This window comes from Chlamydotis macqueenii, chromosome 1 (assembly GCF_036417535.1).
Source record: "Chlamydotis macqueenii isolate bChlMac1 chromosome 1, bChlMac1.mat, whole genome shotgun sequence".
NCBI classification, from domain to species: Eukaryota; Metazoa; Chordata; class Aves; order Otidiformes; family Otididae; genus Chlamydotis; species Chlamydotis macqueenii.
Window position 1 is genome coordinate 210,332,267 of NC_141556.1, and position 18,299 is coordinate 210,350,565.

The window sequence follows — 18,299 nt, forward strand, 5'->3', positions numbered from 1 at the left end:
AGGAAAAACAGCAGAGTTTATTAAAACTGAGCTTGGCTCGCGCACATTAGCTCTCTGTGCAGCATGTCTGAGGTGTACATGCAGTACCAAAGTTTACTTTTTCTGAACAACACCAGAAGGCAAATCAGAAGCTGACTTCAGTGGCCTGGAGGTCAGACCAGGACAGAGATACTGACAGCCAGCTGAGCTATACAGAAGTGTCAGCCCATTAAGCTGAAAGAAGAGCACTGTGGAAAATCTTAAGTCTTGGTTTCTGTACCTCCAGCACATACACTCCCTGTTAGTTATGAAATTTATGACAGAAAGTGCTGCTTCTGAAGATTTTCATGTCTCTGATGCTGGACAAGCAGTTAAGAGTTTGAGATTTAATAGGAGATTATTAGGTTCTGCATAATTCTACCAGAACTGGATCATTTTATATCTTATTCCCAGGGCAATATATTTGCAATGAACAGTACTTAAAAATAGAAGTCTATCACATGCTGTGGCATTTCATAGGTGTATAGTACAAGTCATAAGGTATCAAATCCATGGTTCATCTCATCTTCTATTGTCTTCAATAAGTAGCTGCAGAGAAGTAGCTACAAAAAATATGTGCTGGAAATGATAAAAAAGCCTGCTTACTTCCAGAAGACTTGTTATTAATAGCTAAGAGATGCTGGTTTAAATTAACGGGTTTTATATCCCTACCCAAAACTTGGATCATTAAGTCAGTAGTGTTGTTAGTCATATCACTGTCCAGTCTCCTTTTGTATCACGCAGCTGTGTATTGCACAGTCTAATTATTCATTGTCTAGAAATAATCAGCAATTGTCCCTTCTTGTTTGATTGAAAGCTTCCTTTATACCAAGGGAGAACAGTAGTCTCCATTCCTCCTGCCACACAGCATTTGTTTTTTAACACTTTATTATGTCCCCTTTTGCTTGTTTAATTTCTTCTGGAAATAACACTATTATTTGCAATATCTATTCATGGAGGAAGGCTTTATTTAATCTCCTAATCATTCTCATTATCATCCTTGTAGAACTCCCCACCCCTGTTTCTCTCTGTTCCGCAATTATACGTCCCTCTCTTCTAGTTATTCTGCATACACAGATTACTTCTGACATCAGATGCTTAGTTGTCGATGCACAGCAGTATCCACTCCATTCACTCAAAATATTTATCAGATATTATGACCATCTGGCTTGTTGGCTAGGCCCTGTATAAGATGCAAAAATGGCTGTAAGAAGCAGCAAAAAGTCTCAGAGACAGAGGAGTACCATCACCATCCAACTGCTTCAGCCATGCTCTCCCATTAAGACTGAAGGGTCTGATTAAGGCTACTGAGCTGTGTCTCATGCATCATTTCAAGTGCAGCTCCCTTGGCTGTGCTGCTCGGTTTTGGCTGCAGGAAGAGTCTGGTAGCACTGGGATCTTGAAAGGAACCCCAATTAATGTCTGTGGAAGAGCTGAAGCACCAAGGATAACCAAGACTGACAGCCAAATGAAAATCACATCATGTTTTATATCACTGAATTAGTCTGTTTTCCCTCAATCATTATGCCGTTTTTTTCCATAGTATCTCATATGAAAAGGAGCTTTCTGTACAATTTTGTAAAAGTATGGATGTAATTTCTTTCTAATTTCTCTTCCTAGAATTTGGCTTTGTGTAATGTTCTCAAAATGGTTTAACAGCACTAAATATCCTACTGTGAAGCACTTAGTGTTTTCTGGTTTCATTTTTTCTAATAATGGTAATTTCTACTGCCTTGCACCCATGTTCCCTTCTCTCCTGCCTTTATTTAATTATGCTGTAATTAGTATTTTCTATTCAACAGAAATCTATGAAGGCATGGGAGTCTTCATAATTTATGGAATTAATGTTGTCCCCAGTGCTTTAAACAAAATTCTTCCACAGAGTTCAGAAAGGTTCAGCCCATATATGTAAGAAATAAAGGCTAAGTGGTTTGACTACCTACTTAGTAGATTTTAGTCTGGAGGTTCTTGATGGGCATATATCTTAGAAAGACATCTAAAACTGATTTCAAGACACTCAATGACAGAGAAGACACCACTTTGCAGAATAATTTATTTTGCTGGTTAATTACCATTAATTTTGCAGTATTGCTAATTATTCCTCATCTGAATATTTCCAGCTTCCAAATCTGCATGTTGAATCTTACCATTGGCTTTTGAGAACTATTTTTCTTTTGGTTTTGCTATATTAAAGACCTAGAGAGATACTTGTGCATCTTATTCATTTACACCAATTTCTTAATTATTTTGATTAACATTTTCTCTACAGTGTGATTCACATAGCTTGCCAGATATTATGGACCACCTTGTGTAGGGATAACCTTTCCATCTTTTCCTTAGATGAGTGTTTCAGGTGTAAGGTTCTCAGTTGCCCATATGGTACCCTAGTGCTATTTGTGATTGATATTGCGCATGGGAGAAAATATTTTCCTGGGGTAAAATAATAAAAAAAATTCCTATGAAATTCTGTTAAGCTAGGAGCACGGTAAGTATCTAAAGCAATTTTTCATTTTAGATATTGCTTAATATAAAATAAGTTATATAATAATGGTATAGACTAGAAGAAATTCAGAATGCATGCTCAGTGAGAGGTGGTCGCACCTCAGAGGCGGGGAGCTTTTGAGATGGAGATATGTTTTGGTGTTACAATGACACTATAATGAGCAAAGTTCAGCTACAAGACGCGATTTCACCGTCATTGCTGAGACAGCAGTTGCGATCCATCTTCCTTGATAGCAGCTATGTAGTTATCTTTGTGGGTCAATCTCTATTCCTGATAACAGAGACGAGCCATGGTACCTTCATACCACTCTGCTGCCCATTTCAAGTATATTGTGCATTCCATTCGGCCAGAGGAGGCCTTGTCCATGGTAATCACATTCTTTTCCCTTAAGCAGCAACTGTGTCTTGCCTCAAAGCTCTTTTAATATTACAGCTTATGTAAGATGTAAGCTGAACTTTGGGGAACAGTATTTTTCCGTTCCCTCCATTTCTGTTGTTTTTCCACAGCTCCTCGTAGGACTTATCCTTTAGGCCCTTCACCAGCTTTGTTGCTCTTCTCTGGACGTGCTCCAGCGCCTCAGTATCTTTCATGTAGTGAGGCGCCCAAAGCTGAACACAATATTGAGTTGTGACATCACCATTGCCGAGTACAAGGGGATGATCACTTCTCTAGTCCTGCTGGCCACACTAGTTCCGGTACAAGCCGGGATGCTGTTGGCCTTCTTGGTCACCTGGGCACGCTGCCGGCTCACATTAACATGGCTGTCGACCAACATCCCCAGGTCTTTTTCTGCCAGGCAGCTTTCCAGCTGCTCCTCCCTAAGCCTGTAGCGTTGCATGGGGCTGTTGTGACCCAGGTGCAGGACTTGGCACTCAGCCTTGTAGAACCTCATACAATTGGCCTCAGGTCATCGATCCAACCTGTTCAGATCCCTCTGTAGAGCCTTCCTACCCTCAAGCAGATCAACACTCCTGCCTAACTTGGTGTCACCTGCAAACTTACTGAGACTGCACTTGATCCCCTCGTCCACATCATTGATTAAGATACGAAACATAACTGGCCCCAATACTGTGCCCTGGGGAACACCACTAGTGACTGGCTGCCAGCTGGATTTAACTCCATTCACCAGAACTCTTTGGGCCAGGCCAATTTTTTTTTATCCAGCGAAGCCTCTTCAAACCATGAGCAGCCAGTTTATCCAGGAGAGTGCTGTAGGAAATGGTGTGAAAGGATTTACTGAAGTCCAGGTAAACCACATCCACAACCTTTCCCTCAATCACCTAGCTCAGTTTATTTTAAATTTGTTCTTGATTTTTATAGAGTTTAGTTTCCAGTTTCAATCGATTTTTGATGGATTTATTTCAGAGTAAGGATGATAAGGTGACCATTAATACTAATTTAGGATATTGTTCTGGCATAGTAAAGATTTTTATTTCTGAAAGCCTATCATATACATGAACCGTATTTCTGAGCTTCTTGGAAAGTGTTATCATCTCCGCATCATGATTGCTCCTTCCTCGTTATTGTAAAGTGAAGTGAAGGAGTTCGTTGTACTTAAAAATCAATTGACTTTAACATTAAAAAGTTTTGGAATTGTGATTTACAGTCTCACAGAGGCTCTTGAATCTGGTATAAGAGAAGAAATAGCCAATTCTTAAACATTTCTGTTTAGCTAGTTTAGTTGAGTTGCTTGTTGGGAATTAACTTTTTTTGGCCTCTGACTTCCTCTGTTACTTTGTCCTGGTTCTGGCTAGAACAGAGTTAATTTTCACCTGAGCTGGGAGAGGAACTGGAGCTGGTGGCCCCTATGGCTGGGGGACACAGCTGGGATAGGTTACTAATTAGCCAACAACTGGGATAGTTTACCCAAATTAGCCAAAGGGCTATTCCATCCCATGTGACATCATGCTCAGTATTTAAGTGAGGAAGGTGCTCAAGTGTTACCATACAAATCTTGTGGACCCAATCTTGTGTGAAGTAATATCCCAAATTATAGCTTCAAAAATAACTTAAGAAGCAGCTAACAAACCCTACTATCTTGCCTTCTTCCATGTTATCAAACAGATTTGTGCTACAGAATAATTGCTAGATCTCAAAACACTACTTATTTTGCCCCTTTTTTTTTGCCCTCTGTGTCTTAAACCACTGTTTTCCTAACTGTATTCCCACTGGTAGCTATCACTATGGGGCCTACAGTCCACATTCCATTCTCTCTTGCTGAAGTATTTGAAATAATGATGGTTTCAGAGAGGAAGAGGTTGTTTTGTATCTGACATTTGACTGAAAGGAAAATACAGGAATAGCAAAGTCCTATTCTCATACAAGATTCGCTAATAATAAGAAACCAGGTTTTGTTACATGTTATTCATAAATGTAATCATACGGTATATAAATAGAATTGTTTTTAAATAGAATAGCTGTAAAAGTCTTCAGTCAGGCTTCATCAGCAGCTCTTTGAGAGAACAGGCTGATTGAAAAGGAAAGTCAGTCAGCAGCAATTTAGTATGAGGGCTAATAATCAGCACTTCAGTTTCATTCCTGTTAAGCTAAAGGAAGTCATTTGACATAGTTGTCACTAGGAAGGGTACAACATAAATACTGATGCTTTTCAGACCTCAAAGAAGCAGAAAAAAAAAGATACATGTGTATTGTAATGTTGTTGTACAATATATCATCCATATGATTACTGAGAGGGTACTTTACTTTAAAAAAAAGAAAATATGTTCTCTCTGAAGCCCCCTCCCCCAATAAATTGAAATAAAAGAATTAAGAAAACAGTGCTAAAACAAAGGAGTCTTTTCAAAATTTGAAGAAAATATTGAAATATTGAAAAAAGTTTGTGACGGTGCAGCCATGCAACAATATGTGCATATTGAATCTATTCATATTAAAAGCTTTGTGTGTGTAATGCAGATTCTCCTGAAGATTCATTGACCTGAATAAGGTAATCAGCAGCTCAAAGTAGCAGTTTCAAAGGTTAATCTGCCTTCATTTATACCTCTTTAGCTGATTTATCATTTGCAGAGTTAAATTAGGAGCAAGATAAAACAGAAGGGCTGTGTTGAGTGACAGTTTCTGAAGCCTTCTGCTTACAGTGAAGGCTTCAGAAGCAGTGATTGAGCCCTGTTCAAGAAATAAATTGCAAGGGCCTGGGTAACACCAGTGTCGCAAAGGCTACTGGAGGGGCTTTCAGAATTTATCTTCTACAGATGTTGAGAAACTGCAGATCTGGCACAGTTCAGAAATTAAAGCAGCTCTGCTGTTACATCTCCAGGTGAGATATTAGTGGGGATTGACTCCTGAATTTTTTAGTGTAAGGACTTTGAGAGGTGATTTCCATCACCGAATGCATTAGCTCTTCCATCTCAAAGTCCTGAAAGCTAAGAGGAGATTTTTCCGTTGTCTACCAGAGGGAAAGAAATTGTCACTCAGTCTTTGAAAATGAGAAGATATATGTGTTCAAAGACAAATCTGGCACTCAAATTTGGAGGAAAAGACATGTAAAGGTGCGGGGTTTTAAAGAAAATAAATGGCACTTCTTTACATTTCATAGTAAGAAGGCTACCAATCTTTTATGAGTTGTTCTTTTTCCCTGCATGTGGCAGTATCAGTTGTTAAAAAAAAAAAGATCATGCTGTGCTTAGATGAAGAGCTTTTTCCATTGACTTTGAAGTGAAAGTATTGGAAGAACTTCCTTGTTCTTAGCATTTTCATATGTTTATTTGAATTAAATTTTATTGCATTACAGTAATAGGAGACCTTCATTTTATACTCTTAAATATATTATCCTACTTGTAGCATATGGAAGTGAGTATTAAAGTTATAACAATAAGAAGTATTTATAGCTAGCAGACTAGCCATTTATTCTAGTTCATCATGAAGTATCTGACTGCTTCATAGTAGTCTTTTAACAGGTACCAGTAAATTTATAAACAAAAAATATATGCTTGTATCATCAAGATGCTCATGTAAATATCTGATATTTTAGGAACAGGTGCTCTACAAAGTTCCATTTAATGGCAATATACATAAGAAGGTAGATGGTTTTTGCTTAGTAGTTACCCATTTCTACTATTCTAAGATTAGCAGAATAGATGATTTTAAATATGTCACTACCAGGTTGCAAGATTCTTTTAAAATACAATACCAGGCTCATTAAGAAGGCTAGTAATTCCTCATGTGCTTGAGTATTTAATTTGATGTTTATAGAGCGTTATATTTTGCATTCATTTGTATTTATTTCACATTTATTTATGCAATATGCAATTATGTATATGTCATTGTATTTTTATATATTCATTTTTTTATTTTAGTATCTTTATTTTAGTATCATATTCCTCTTGTTTCTTTCTCTCTCAGACTTGTTTTTAGGTAGAGAAACAAATAATAAATGCCCATATTCAGACTCATAGGGACATAAGGCAATATTTTCAAAAGTGACCAATGTATTTGGGAGAGTTAAGTCTCAGATGCATGATAAAATTATAGTGATTCACAAGCTTTCATTTATCAGATAAACTGATTGAATGATATTGGATAAGCTGATGGGATCAAGCAAAAAAACTTTTTAGTACCATACAGTCTTGGCTTCAAAGTCTTTTAAAAACCAAAGAGAAATGTGGCTATACCAGTTCAGAGCTGAAGTGGAAATATTTTTATAAAAGACAGTAGATGGGAGTAAATATTTAGATCATTTCTCCAGTGTCTAAATGCCTATAAATTTGAAGTAAATTGAATTATATTTATAATCCTGCATAAGTTGTTAGCTAAGAGCAAACATAAAACTAATTTCTGCTATTCATTGATAACTCTGATCATGTGTCTGAGTCTTACCAAAAGTTATGGGAAATAAGCCTCCATGGTATGAATCTTTTTCTGCTTTTGGGAATACTGGCTACGCACTGTAATTAAATTTTCCATTATTTTATAGGAATTCCATGATTTCATAATGGTATTACGAATATTACTAGACTGTCTCTGTTGATAATGCACTAGATGCTGGGTACTGAAGCACTAACCCTGTGTGCTTTGAACTTTTATGGGTCTAAATGAATTCTTAGTACCTGGAAGATACTGTCCCTGATTGTTGCCTGTTCCATCAGGGTTTGCTTGCCTTCCGTTGTTCAGGGTTTCTACTACTTTTTTTTTTTTTTTCTAGATATCATACAAGTAACAAAAACATTGTGGGCAAATGAATCCACAAGCTAATATTTTTTTTTTTTTCAGTTTGACAAAATTGCCCAGCATCCAGCACTCTGAACAGGTGGTTAAGCTGTACATTGGCCTGTTTTCCAAATAGGAATACCTATAGCTTTTCACTTCAGTGATTTTTACACTTTTCTTAAATTGAATATTATATATGTACAGTGGTGACTGTCATTGTTTAGAGTTAGATTCCTGTGATTAAATTTAGATAACTAATCACTCTGTACTCCCTCTAAAGTCAAAGAAGGCAATTCACAAGGCAAGTCAGTCACCCTCAGCACGACTGTCCTATGTGTAGATGTCTGTAATGTTGATAATCAAAACTAGACAAGATAAATCCCAGCTTGGTTTTCTGTGATAGGGAAAAGATTTACAAAATGAAGTGGAAACAGCACCCACCAGAACACAGACATGAGAATGTGCCCAAACAATAGGTTTTTCTGAGTATTTACATATTTTAATTTTGGGCTTCCTATCTCTGGCTTTCCTCTTAATACATATCCTAAGCAACTTGCAGTAATAATGATGAAAGTTTATCTTCCTGTGTGTCTTCAATATAATTTTAATCTTCTTTAACATGGTTCAAGCCTGCTCACTTTTTTTTTTTTTTTTTTTTTGAGACAGACTTTGTTTATTTGTATATTCAAAGGAATTTCTACTTACCTTATAAAATACAAAATGAAACTGCTGGGGATGCTGAGATAATCTTTAAATTATTATCCTCCAAATGAAAAGGCAAGGCTGAATGTATCACCATCTTTTCATTACATGCTAGAAAGTTTGGTACCACAACCTTATTGCATAGTTTTCAGTGCTGAGTAATTTCTGAGCTGAGGGGTAAAGCATCATTAAAGATCTGGAAATATGCATTTCACTTCTGAAGAGAAAGAACATAACTGAAGTATAAGCAAATTATGTGTGATGTAGTCCATAGGAGTAGATCAGCTGCAAGCCTTTGGAGATATTTGTCTGCCAGGATATATCAATAATCATGGTTTTTGATTTCCTTAAAGAAATGTTCTGTGGTTTGACCAGTCTTAGAGTCAGACTTCACATAAAGTCTATAATGAGTCTTTTAAGATGTGCTGTGTTGTAAGAACAAGACCTAATTACTATTACCTTTGTGCGAATTAAGAGGTCTGCTTTGAGAAAAGTGTTTGCCATTTTCCTCATTGAAACTGGTATTAATTTCAAAACATACTCCTTCCTAACCTCTCACCTCCTTCAAATAATGGGAAGTCTGAGAACAAAGTTATAGTTAAGGGAAGAATGTCTGTTTCTGTAGTGTGTTATAAAGCATTGGTATTTTTGTATTTACATGCTATCTACGTTCCAGCTGTTTACTGTATAAGCAAGGAGGTAATGAGTAATAAAGAACGTAATCATATCCACGCCATGACAACACAGACCTTGGTAAATATCATGAAGAATTCAGTCACTCTCATTTTGGAGCTTAGAAGCATGCCAAGCATCATACCTAACCCTGCAGTCAGAACAACAAAAAGTTTAACTCTCTACCTGTCTTCAGTATTTTTTTTTTCTTGTGGCTCAAATAACACTTTTCCTTTCAGTACTGAACCACCTTTGTACTGCACTTCAATAGACATGATTTAGGGAACAAATAGAATTTAATTCTTACTCATTAATCTTTTTCAGGAAGTTACCTGGTTAACATACAAAAGCAGATAGGGTTAAAACTTTCAGGGAGGCTAGCTGTGAAGGTTACATCATTTCTGATTGACTGTTCTGTAATTTTTTAAGCTCTATTTTCTTAGGTATAAGACCTTGTACTGAAGTACTATTTACTGGGACAAAGCTTACAGGGAAACCTAATATATTTTGTTAGGTCATACTTAGAAAAAAATTAAATGAGCTTTGAGACAGACAAGCCCCTCTTTACCTTTGAAATGCAGGTAGCAACTTCTGAAGCTATATATAGAATTATTTAGCTGTATTCACAGTTGCTGTATTTTTCTCAAGTCTGGTCTCATTTCCTCGGCCATACTGTAGCCACAGGTACTTCAGTGTTCAGTTTCCTTTCATCTGCTTTTAGTAGGACCCTTATAGGTTTTCTTTAGTTTTATTGTCCTCTTTTGCTGTTACTTTATGGTTTGAAATAGGCGTTTTTTCACTTCAACCAGTTCACTCAGAGAGGATGTTCAGTTTCCAGGGAGAATTGTGGTGCTATTTTAGTTATAATGGGATAGACTTTATATGGCTTGACTTTAGACACTTATGATTCTTCTCATGCTATGGTAGATACACAAGCTGGACAGATGATTCATATCGTCTCCATTAACTGTAAAGTGACCTCAAATTCAGAGCCTCAAATGTAAACATCTAAAGTGGGATTAAGCTCCAGATACAAAATCTAAATGTCTGCATGTAAGTTAAGTGTCCACTGTAAAATGACCAACTGAATTGCCCTAAGGTGTCCAAGAAATCTATATGGAGCTGTCAGAAATAACAGAGTCCAAGGGAGATTTAGACTTTGCAGAGCGGCAGCTGCATGCTGGATGGAAGCCCCTCAAGCAACCTAATTGGCACCAGACACACGCATTTGGGCAACTGCATTGAGCACATAAATCAGTATCACCCAGAGGATAATTCAGCTCAGTCGACAGGAGATATCTGTGGTGAAAATCACATCACAAACATATGTGTCTGGTACATTTGAGATTCATCATGATTAAGTACCATTCAAATACATAACTCTCTTGTAATTCCTGTCCCAGCTCTTTGTGAATGCCTAATATCCTACGGCATTATAAGCCCTCTTACATTTGTGTAAGTACCAAGCTAGACTATCACTAAATTTAGATGTTTTAATCTTAAACTGAATCTCACCTCTAAAAATAGGTGAGATTAGTAATGCTTTCTAACTTCTTTCTCCCTTATTCCACTCTTCTGTAAAATGGACGTAATGATACCAAGCACACTGACATCAGGATTGTTTCTTAAATATGTTATAATGCTGTTACAATTCCATTAAAGTAATTTCATGAAATCTGTGCATGACAGCAGTTCCTGCAAGCGGAGGAACCTGTCCAGTAGTTGTAAAGTGCTTTGAAACCCGTCAGTAATGAGAACTATAAAACTGCAAAGTAATATATTCTAACAGATTTTTATTAATTATCCACTAAAACTGAAGAGTTATATCTTCCCCCAAACAAAATTTCATGCAAAGTTAAATATTTTAACTGACTTTGCCATTTAAACATGAAATATGCTCTCTCAGGCAAGGAAAAGTCCCTATTCCCTGGGATTTGCTTTGTCTATGCATTCCAGCAGTGCATGGTATGACAACTACCATGCGATGAAATCTAAAGACATTCCTGAGATAATACATTGTAACAGAGAAGCACGTTCAACTTACACTTAAAGGACATGATGCCACTTATCTAGATGCAGGGAGTGATTCATTACAGGTAAGCCACGTGAGATTTTTTTTTTAAAACGTTCAGCAGAGCTGTATTGCACAGGCAGGGGGGAAAAAAAATAAATTCCAGAGTACTACAAGGAAGTCACATTTAAATTTGCCATTTAGCTGTCAAAATATGTCCTGCTGATTGTGCTACTAGTCAACAGAATGCACATTTCATGCATATCATGCATGAAAAGCAAAATACTTTGAAATATATCACAGACTTACAGCACAGGCCCATTTCCTCTGGAAGCAGATGAGTGCCATTTAACTATAGCTCGGTTAATGACTTCTGTCATTGTGCAAATCAATGAGGCTTCTGCAATGGTTCATTTTATTTATTTTCCCTTTTGAACACGAGCAAGTATAATTGTATTCTTTAATTAAAGCAATTTTAATTATATTTTGCATGCTTAAATACAGTATTTTTGTACTATGATATACAGCCATAGAGACACAAATAATACTTAATAATATAGCAAGCATCATGTTCATTTCTCTGCTCCTTTTAGTAGCCTTCCAGTGAAAGCTATTTTATTCACCAATGCTGCTGAAAACCTTCTAGAATGTAAGGTTCTTCCAGTCAGCAGTGAACTTTTATTTCAATAGGAAAATAACTGATAGCAATAATAGCCCAAAGACAAATTATACTTGTCAAGAAGGAATTTATTTCTGAGCAAGGGGGTAAGGCATTATAGAAATAATACTGCCTATATAATGAATCCCAGGCACTTGGCCTAAAATTATATAGAAACCCAAATAGCTGAAACAGCACAGCAAGATCTTAATTCTAAAGTACTTTCCTAAAGTTATATCAGAAAATACAGAATAGTGTCTTGCTACAATATTTTAAAGCAAACACGAGCATCTTCACTGAATGTCATGCAGCATCAGACATTCCTTCTTTAACTTACAAATATGCATTCTGTGATGGAAGTAGCTGTTTTTTTTTTTTACTGTTACTTTTCAAAAGCTTGTTCAGTCCTGCTGATGTTAACTCTTGGAGCAACATTAATACAGCCAACAAACTTTTCTAGTCCCTCATTTATTATCAGCATGTGAGAGTCTGTATATTATTTTTCTCTCCAGTTTCATTCAGTTTTGTATTGTTTAAATACATCTGTTAGGATGTCAGATGGAGAGTAAATAAAGTAACTATCTAATGACTATGTATTTTCTTATTTTTCAAAGGGACGAAAAAACTGACACAATGTTAAATGATTAAAATTGACTAAATGAATTCAGAGAACTAATTCTCATACTTCTCACTATCTCACTGCCCTCCATAGTGAGGCACTCCTTAGCTGCGAACAACATGGTCGTCAAGTTTTGTTCCAAAGCGATCTTATAATTATTGATTTTGTTTTTCTTTTACGAACAACGTTTTCACTCTAACCTTTGCAAGTTTATCGTGATGTAGCAAGTGAGCTTGCCATGCAAAATAAAAAAAAACCAAAACAAAACACAAACAATCCACCCCTCAAAAAGAAAAAGCCCAACCTCCTCACTAGTTCATTTTGCCCATTGTTTTCTGCCTGTTGTTGATATATCAACACATGTTACCTGTGTTACTGGATTAATCGGATTTTGCAATCATATGTATATTTAGTTTTCACTAATCTGGAGAGGTGTTAGTCATCCTGTTGTTCATGGGCCACTCCTGTCTGCTAAACCCCAAAAAGTAGAGCCTACAAAGGGCATGATGGATTTCCAGACCTGAAAGTTTTGTAAAAGTATGCATTACCAAGACCTCAAGACACAGACCATACGACAGGATCACAGAGGAAACATTAAGACTACATATATTACTTACTTCAGTTCACCACTTTGAAGCATGCTGAGTTTTGGGGTTTTTTTTCTTTCTTTTTTCTTCCAAAATTTTAGGTGATTTTCAAATTAAACAGCTTGAGATACACTGCATGTTAGTGGTTAATACATGTTACCTAAAGAGTGTTTGTTAGTTCAAAATGGTATCACACTGAAATAGAGAGAAAGGACTTCATAATTGATCTTGCATTCTATTAACTTGGTTTGAATTTTTACTTTGGTTTAAGCATTTCATTAACATCATTTAATTACATATTCACTTTTGATAACACGCTCTGCTATTTTCTGTTATAACATTATATCTGGAAAAAAAAAACCAAAACTATAAGACAGGAAAATAAGCAACTCTGTTGAAAATATGCAGTAAAATCTGAATTCAGCCATGACTGAATTTTAGAGAATGAATTATATAGTCATCCTGAACATGATTTGAGTTTTTCACTTGCATCTGCTACGATTCCACTGGTTTACAGTGCTCCTCCTCCTGCCTGACCACTCTCTGAACCCCAAATTATTGGAGTCTGTAGAAGCATTCTGGGGAAGGATTGCTGCATGTTTAATCTATTGTTCCAATTCTCAATCACACCTTTACTTTTTGTTATAGTTTGAAACAAGGTGCTGAACTAGGCAGACTTGTGATCTTACCTAGGAAGGCTATTTATGGGATATCAAAAGATCATTGCCCTGAAGTGGGATTAATTTTCAAATTATTTAAAGGTTATTATTAACTGATAGCATTGTGGCACTCACTCTCTTTCCCACCGTTCTCTATATCTCACATTAACTAAATCCAACCTCTTTTGGCAACTCTGTGGAGTTGAATCCTGGAAAAAGAATATTGCTACCTGGAGTTAAGTCCTCAATCTGTGCAAATTGTCATGGTTCAGTTGGAAATTAGTGCAACTAGAGTAATTTAGACCTGCTGAGGACCTAGTCTCTGGAGATTGATGAGAAAAAAGAAAAAGGTAGAAAGTTTTACTGATGTCTCACATCTAATTTAGATTCTCATTTAGGCCTTCTTGGCCAAGTTCTTTCCTAGTGCTACTTCCCTGAAATTAATGGAGTTATGCCAGCAGGGAATTTGACCTGCTATTTTTGGGCCAGAGGTTCTTATTTTCCAGTAGAACAAAACATACTCCTCACAGTTGAAGCAACACTGGAAGGCTTTTGAGTTTATGGCAAATTCCAGGCTGGACCAAATAAGCTGGCAATCAAGCCATGATTGGTTGTTGTTCAAACTTAATTATAGTGCAGACCAGTTGCTCAGCTTTCCTGTTTCATGCTGTAAGCAACATGTTTCAGATAGGGAAACCTTCCAAATTGGCTCCTTCACCAACTGGAAGACTTTGCCAGGGGTTTAGTTCTCGTTCTGAGAATAAAATAAAGGAAGCCTGCTGCCTCTAGCATTGCTCCACACATTACTGCTCTGTCAAATGCTGTTGAGACTCAAACATTTATTTCATTCACTGAACAGAAACTTTATAAAGATAGTACTGAGTGCATGAAACAAGCCTGCAAAAGCAAAGTCAGACATCAACACTGGCCAGTGAAGGACAGGACATGCTAGGTACCAGTGAGACATATTATGTAAATACTCTGAAGATTCTTAGAAGCTAAAGGTGAGATGCAAGATAGAGCATATGAGAATAAAGTGACATTTAGATGGAGTTTTAAGACTTTTAAATCAAGAAAAAAGGCATTTGCTCTCAACGTTACTGCAAGTTATGTGACGTTCTGGATTCAATTGCATTTCTTTAATCATAACTTGTTACAGAAGTTTCCTCATGATTTCTTAGTACAGTTATTGACTTCTACTGAACCCTAATATCCAGTCAAACTGTAGTAGAAAAAAAAATTTGCAAGGAGGGTGGTGAAACACTGGCACAGGTTACCCAGAGAGGTGGTGGATGCCCCATCCCTGGAAATGTTCAAGGCCAGGTTGGACGGGGCTCTGAGCACCTGATGTGGTTGGAGATGTCCCTGCTCCTTGCAGGGGGGTTGGACTAGATGACCTTTAAAGGTCCCTTCCAACTGAGACTATTCTATGATTTTATGATTCTATGAAGCGTGAGAGCTACCAGAGCTTAGGAGTCCTCCTGAGAAGGTCCTGAAAGGTTCAGTGCACAAATGAGGGTTCTCTGGTTTTTCTCTGCCCACTGTGTCTGTCTTTTAGCAGTATCAGAGAAATAAAAAGATATAACATAATGAGCAATATTGAAAGGTCACTAAGGAATGCATATTCACTATTTTAATAAGAATCTGATTAAAATCAAGAAGGTTTCAAATCAAATGAAGTTATTGGTCATAATTTGCTACATAATTATATTGTACAACAGGATATTGGAGAAACCAGGAACATAAATAGGTCCAGATGAATTAGAAAATTCATGGAAGATAGGGGCAGGTCCAGCAGTGACTACTAAATGTGACGTGCAAACTCTGTCATAGAAACTAGCAAACTTCTGCAGGCTGGAGAAATATGCCAAGAAAATAAACTGTCTGCTTATGTCCTTCTTAGCTTTTTTTAGGAACATTGCTACTAGCTGCTGTTGGTCTGATTTATAGTACTATTTTTCATTTTTTGAGTAAATAACTTAAAACTTTATAAGAATCTGAGTCAAATACTACAAGGAGATATTTTAAGAGCCAAATGTTTCCCTTATTTCAGGAGAGAAAAAAAAAAGGAAGCTAATCACACTGAGTATCATTGTACACTGGAAAAAAAAAAAGTACAGGTGGATAGAGATTCAAATCATTTATCTTTTTGCCAGTGATTCATGATGAAATCTTAGTGCAAATTTGAATTTCAGATCCAGAAGTATGTCTTTTATCAAGATTTCCAAAACATCCCTAAACCTTTGATATTGAAGTATATCAACAGATTACTTCATGCAAACTTTTCTCCTAATTAGGTTGCTAACAGTTTGAAATAGTATTAGTGTTAAAGAAGATACTATTACACATCTTAGCATGATTTCTTTTAAGTGCATCTCTTTATTGTTTGATAGAATATTATTTGCAAGGAGAATAAAATGTTAATTTTTACTTCTTAGTTTAACCTACAAACCTATGGAGAAGCAACAGAAAACTACAGATGCTTGTGTAATCTTCTGGAATCATGCTTGGCACAGAGGAGAGGATCTATTTAAAGAGACTTGATAGATGCTATAAATAAATGAATGTATTGTAAAATCTGATTGTATCCCTTAAGAGGAGCTCTGTTATCAGAACAATGAAAAAAAAAATCTTCATTTCAGGCTAAAAGTGTAAGGACAGTTTGGATGAAGGAAATGATAAGTTGTGTATATGCTGAGCACAGTGGATAAAACAAAATCAAATCTAATTTCCCAATATCCTTTGCAAACAAAGGGGTAAATTAATTGGGGCTGATTTGAGGAAGGACTATCCTCATATATTTATTATGAAGACAGTTCTGTCTGAGCTGACACATTATATCAAAATACTTTTTCATAATATTTCAACTATTACAAATAGCATAAAAAGACAATAAAAGAAAGAGATAGAAGTAGCAAATGAGAGGTTAAAAGTCATTTAATGTCTCAGGAGTATACAAGTAACACCTAATATTTAACCTTTATAAACAAAAATCTGTGCTGCAGAAATGGTTACGAAAATTTGCTTGCCTAGAAAAAATACATACTTGTCTAGTTTTGGCTGAAAAGATTGACACAATAATAATAGATAATATTTGGTCTAGTATCTTAATAATCATATGTAACTAGAGTAGTTTATTTTCCTATCACAGGAGTAAGTAGGATTTTATAGAGTGGTGTTTTTAAAAGGGAGTTGCATTTGGACTATTGTGTTTCTTTTTTAGACTAAGCAAATAAAATATTATGATATACTATTTGAGAGGGAGGATTGTAAAATTTCTAACCCTTCATGTGTACGTCCATTTTGTTTGTTCAGTGTGTACTTAATGAGCAAGTAATGTGCTTTAGTTTGAATAATAGACGATTAATATGTTGACTCTTAGCTATGCTCACAAATCTGCTTTTTATTCCTTGGGAGTGCCCCTCTTTCAAAGGGGACTAGCAATTATCTTCAGCCCTGAAAGTCTGACCTACCTAGTGTGACAGAATGAATCCTGTCTTAAGCCACTACCCAAGAGACCAGTAAAAACTGGTCATCTACCACATATGACCTTTAACTGAATCCATACAAGAATGCAGTGAAAATCTTGGGACCTATGATATAGTAATTGTTTAAGACAGGATTATCTTCCAGAGGCAGGACAGGATAAGAGCATTGTGTTCTGACAAGATTTATCTTTCTTCATTTAATATACTAATACTGTCAACAAAGTATTTTTTTAATAGCTGTTCTTTATTGACAATGCTAAGACCTCTTTCCAGTTCCAAGCCAGTCAGCTTGCAGAAAACCACAAGTTAACTAACAAAGCCCATTACTGTGCTGACATTATTGATGATGTTATCAATGCTTCGGGTAGACTGAAAAGGGAATTGTAGCTTGTTTCTGGGGCCAGTCTCAATGCAGTCTCATTTACTCTAGCAAGGAGTAGATGTGTTGTTAAAACCTCAACAGGCTTCATTTACATCGTGGTAAACAGAAATTTAAAAACCCTACCTATGAATTATATAGCTTCTTCTTATTTTTCTCAGGACCATGCTAGGAACATAATCCAAAATTGGACAACTCTCTGAGAATCTCTCTAATGACTAAAATTAATACACAAATGACATAGATTTCAAGAAATCACATAATTATTATGTCCTTGAATGCAGAGGCTGAATTACAAATGCAAATTATTTTTGAGTAAACGGCCTTTGAGTGATAGATTTTTTTTTTTTTCAGAAACAAACCTCAGAAGCTTTCTGTGAACATGTAGAGGTTAGTCAGTGGTACGGTTGGACTTTGATAATTCATTCCTGTGCTATTTTTTTTTTTTTTTTGGTAACAAAAGAATCTGTTTCACAAGGTTTTGGCTTGTAGGAGGACAGATTTTTTCATTGGAAGATGTTAAACATTATGTGAGATTAAGGATACCAACAGGAAAAATTATGAGGACAGTAGGAGAATCAAGAAAAGAGACTAGGAAAAATAGAAGAAAACTGAGAACGAGGAGGAAATTATCGAAGAGCTGCTCATACAAGTTCAAAGCTGTGAATTTCAAAGATGTGTAGAGTTTGACTGTAATGTGGTGAAGAAATAGAAAGAAAAAGAGTGAAGAAAACTGAGTCAATAAATCAGGAAAGTACTGACACCGTATTTTATGACAGCAGCTCCAAAATAAGTATTAAAAAGTTAAATGAGCAATTAGTTCCTCTCCTAGGAAGGAAG